The 4,998-nt window shown below is 42.4% G+C and overlaps 1 long non-coding RNA gene across 1 annotated transcript; it reads left to right on the plus strand.

Annotated features, from left to right (window-relative positions):
- The first annotated feature begins 1,303 nt into the window (after nt 1–1,303).
- LOC122039716 lies at nt 1,304–2,470 on the plus strand. The gene is made up of 3 exons (XR_006128346.1): nt 1,304–1,686; nt 1,770–2,013; nt 2,450–2,470. It is a non-coding gene; the product is annotated as an uncharacterized LOC122039716 (long non-coding RNA).
- The last annotated feature ends 2,528 nt before the right edge of the window (nt 2,471–4,998 follow it).

Here is a 4,998-nt window from a genome sequence, read left to right on the forward strand (position 1 = left end):
TTCGTGGTTGGTTTGCCTAGGACTCGTCGAGGCCATGATGCGTTGGGTGTCGTTGACCGATTAACAAATCCGCACCTAGCGATCGGAAGGCGATTCTCTTGATCGATTAGGTGAGTTATCTTGTCGAGAGATTATCGATTGCATGGAGTTAGTTGAGCATTATATCGATAGAGACCCACGGTTCACGTCCGGTCTGCGGCGAGCCTTGGGCAGCGGCCGTTTGATGCGGCATTCCATCCGAGCGGATGGGCGATCAGGCGGACTATTCGGACATTGGAGGACTTGCTGAGATCTTGTGTCATGGACTTGGAGGCGATTGGGAGGACCACCGCCATTAGTGGAGTTCCCATACAACAACGGCTATCCGGATGGCACCGTTTGGCGTTGTATGGTAAGCCTTGTCGGACACCCATCCTCCAGGAAGAGGTTGGGAGGCCCAGTGATAGGACCTCGAGAGCTCAGCGGGATGCGAGTTAGTTCGCCTTATCGGACGGAGGATGTCGAGGCCGGGACCGTCGGAAGAGTTATCTTGATCGAGCGGAGACCCTAGAGTTCTCCATTGGTGATCATGTATTTCTTAGAGTTTCACCCAAAGGGTGAAGAGATTTGGTCTCAGGTAAGCTAGCTCCTCGATATATTGGGCCATTCCGGATGTTGGAGAGGATTGGAGCAGTAGCTTACCGTCTGGCGCTACCACTATCTCTAGCTGGCATTCACGATGTATTCCATGTATCTATGCTGAGGAGATACGTATCCGATCCGGCACATGTTCTGTCAGATATATCTGTTCCTATTCAGCCTGATGTTACTTACGAGGAGGTTCCGGTGCGGATTCTGGACCATAGAGAGCGTCAGCTGCGGAACAAGACTGTCCGACTGGTTAAAGTCGGATGGCAGCATCATTCTGACGAGGAGGCTACATGGGAGCTCGAGGATACGATCCGAGCTCGATACCCTCATCTTTTTACTTGAGGTATGTAGGTTAGAGTTCCTTTCAGCATTTATACTGTTGGGTTATATTCTAGTGTTTGCTGTTGGTATAGCGAAATTTGGGGACCAAATTTTTATAAGTAGGGGAGGATGTGAGATCTCAGAAAAATTTAAATAATAGGGTTATTTGAGAAATAGCCTTACAAAATTTTTTCGGAATTTTAGAAATTTTCTGGGAATTTTTCGGAGCTCGTATGACGGGTTTTGAGGGGATCAATTAACGGGTACGGATAAAGCCTGTTTGGGATACCCGTTTGGGTGAGGAAAAGATTTAATTTTAAATTCCTTTATTTCTTTTCTCCCCCCCAAATCGCCGATCCACCCGACCCTCACGATCCCGATCTCTTCTTCCCCGATCTCCCCTTCTTCCTTCTCTGTTCTCTCTCGCGGACAAGCGACGCCGAAGGGAATGAAGCTTTGATCTCCGGCGATCTCCCTCTGCCGGCATCAACACCCTAAGCTCAGATCTGGTCGGTGTTTCTCCTCTCCGGGTCTTCTTCGGCTGAGGAGTTGCTATTCGGTGGATTTTGCACCGATTGTTAACGATCGGTGGCTAGGGCATGGTGAGGGGTCGGATCTTGCATCGTCTTCCATCGGTAGACCTTCCCTCTCCTCTCCTCGTGTTGGACACAGTGCGATTACTCTCTTCGCTAGCCGGATTGGACCGGGCGGCGCCACCTAGCAGCGATCTGGGAGGTAAGGCATCGTCGGATATTTGGTAGATTCTAGGGTTCTTTTATGTGTTGATCCTTCTTGCTGGAATTTTGATCGTCTTCCAGTTTACACGAGGAGGAAAGCATCGGATTGCTGTGGATTCTTCCTATTGTCGATCATTGCTTTCTTCTTTCTTGAAGCTGTGGAGGTCTCAGAGTAAGGTAGGATCTAGGTATATTGCTTGATTCATTGTTTGATCCGAATTGTGGAGTGGAATCCAACACATTGCTGTTCTGTGGACTTTTTGGTTCGGCAGCAACCCATCCATCAGTGTTCCCTTGATCCAGAATCAACAGCAGCTGGATTGAGGTATGGTGTAGCGAGGTTGATACATAATTAGTGTTGTGTTGATGAATTAGGTATGTATTGAATTCGGAATGAATTGGATTGGTACATGATTAGTTAGGGTAATTGATCTTAGTTGTAGATCATGTTTCGAATTTGAATATTAGTTTGATGATCTTGTTCTAGATGGATTAGGTTAAGTGTGATTGATTAGTTATTTATGTGTAGGTTTGATTGGAGGTTGTAATTGGTTAGTTGATTGTGATTAGATATAATTGTTTGAATTAATCTAATGGGGTAATTAGGGTTAGGGTAATTAACCCTAATTAACTGTTAGATTTAAATTGGGTAGATTGAGGTTGTGTGATTAGGGTTTTGCCCTCATTTAGGTTTAGGGATTTTATTTAGCTATTCATTTGGATTTAGCTAAATAAAATATATATATTGTTTGTTGACACAGGACTCTGATTCGAGACGGGCGTCTTGACCTTGGATTGCTTGAGTATATCTTCTTTTTGAGGCGGGTACCCTTTGACTTATCTTGTTGATATTGTCTTGTGATATGTGCAGTTTATATATGTTTACTAGTAATTGGTAGATCTTTCTCTTCTCTGGTTATAGTATTCTATACCTGTAGGCGATTATTAGCGATTGGTAGTTAGCATATTCCCTGGTTTAGTTAGTTGATACCTGATACATGTTGCTACTGTCATCTGCTATACTTTCGTCTGGTATACCTTTACTACTTACCATGTGTATGTATGTTGATAGAGATGGATATTTATAATGCTTATCTACACTTGATTAGTTGCTGGAGATACTTGTTATATGTTGTTGGATTTGCATTGCTTATATCATTGTTATACATATGCGTTTGTTTTATTGGCACCTACGCATATGGAGGAGGATATGTTCAGGTATGACATACTGTAGCCTCACGCACCATGATTGCATCTGGGCGATTGACGACTCCATTATTGTTGAGCTCGTCGGCCAAACTACGTGAAACTGCGCGTGTTTCATTCGCATGGGTAGTGGCGGCCTGATGGGGTGTGTATGGCGGTAGCTCTGTAGTGCTCATGATGCCTTTCGTGGGTAGTGTATTGCGGCGTGGTAGCGACAGGATCCCTCCCGTCATCAGCGTCTGGGAGTTGAGGCATTCGCTCCCTCACTATGTTTGATGTAGGAGGATAGGTGTACTCAATGGCGTCCGTCCTCGGTCACTCATCGGGGTAGTGGCGAGTGCAGTGTCATGACCCCTACCCTCGGTCTCACCATTGTGTGTGAGATGGTTGGCTGGTGTCAGGGGTGACCGTGTCATATTGCATCATATGCACGGATTGCATTCGTTATGATTGATGCATTTTGGTGATTGCATATGATTGATATGCATACGGGATACATGCTTTTGCTCACTATTTTTATTTCTATATGTTGACATCAGTTGCCCAAGCCTCGCAGGTGATTTATTTCAGTTATGCATTTTCTTATTACTCTTGCTATAGGCGTACTTTATGCCTTTTCTTTGGTTGTTGCGGTTTATTTCAGCTATGCATATCATTATCTTGTTAGGAGACCGTCTGGTAGGTTGTCTTGTTAGGAGGCTGTCTTTGTAGGCTCATGGTTTAGTGTCTTGTCCATAGGATGTTCTTGGTGGTTATATGTTCATCATGTATCTATTGGATTACTGCTGAGTTCTTTGAACTCACCCCGTTATTATTATTTTTCGAGTCGGGAGATATTCCAGTCGCTAGCCCCATTATCGCGAGGATTTTCTTTGTCGGGTTATATTTTGCTTTTGCATCTTATATACTTGTATTGTGGGTTTGTATTGTGGACTTTACATTGAACATTCGGGTTTGTTACTTTTGTTTTCCGCTGCGGTTGTATTTTCATTACTTCGTGGATTTGTTTTCTTCGTTGTAGTGGAGTAGGCTGTTTACATATATCTTCGAGGTTCTATATCATCTTTCCTTATTAAACTGCGTGGATTGATCATATATTATATCTGTGTGGAATGTTGATATAAACTGCGTGGTTTGTTTTCTTAATTGTATTGTATTATTCCGGCCGTGTGTGGCCGAGGTATAGAGATATATGTATACTGAGATTCATATTGTCCGCCGTACAGGGGAGATGCTGCCGAAATTTCTTCGGACAGGGACTACCTGGGGCGTGACACAACCAATTGTTGGAGTGTATACTGATAGCCTAAGCTTTATAAACATTCATTATGAATAAAGAATCACATTTGGTCAAATTTTCTACATTTAGTTGTAGTTGTTCAATTAATTTATATTGTAGATAATATAGTATGTGGTGTCACATACAGAAGATGATATTATCAGTACCTTATAAATTATAAACAGTAGCTCACGACCAAAATGGAAAGGAACAAACCATTAGAAGGTCGTAGTGTAATTAGGTATCAGTTTATCTTGACTGTATAATTACACTAGTACACTCAGAGTGTATTGAGTAGGACCATTTGAGGTCGTTTCTTTTATACTGACTTTATAAAGAAACAAAGACCTCGGTTATTATGGAAGTGTGTGCTCTTAATCCTGATATAATAACAAACACATATATTTGATATTTATTTCTTTAATTTATCAATGGGTGAGATTTAGTTCGATGAATCAATAAGCTCGATAAGTTGGAAATGGTATCACTTATAGTGTGTGTTGTTGATTATAGAAGGAAGCGTGTCCTAGAGATACTAGGTTGATAATGTCCCAAGAGGAGCTCATAAGGATTGTCATGTTAAACCCTGCAGGTGGACTTAGTCCGACATGACGATAAGGTTGAGTGGTACTACTCTTGGACTTAGATATTAATTAAATGAGTTGTCGTAACTCACTTAATTAGTGGACATTCGATATCTTAAACAGAGAGACTAACACACTCATAATAAGAAGGAGCCCAAAATGTAATTTGGGATTGGTGCGGTAGTTCGATGATAGTTCTCTAGTGGAATGAATTATCATTGATAAAATTAAGTTGTGTGTT

Source organism: Zingiber officinale, chromosome 2A, assembly GCF_018446385.1.
Source record: "Zingiber officinale cultivar Zhangliang chromosome 2A, Zo_v1.1, whole genome shotgun sequence".
Taxonomy (NCBI): domain Eukaryota; kingdom Viridiplantae; phylum Streptophyta; class Magnoliopsida; order Zingiberales; family Zingiberaceae; genus Zingiber; species Zingiber officinale.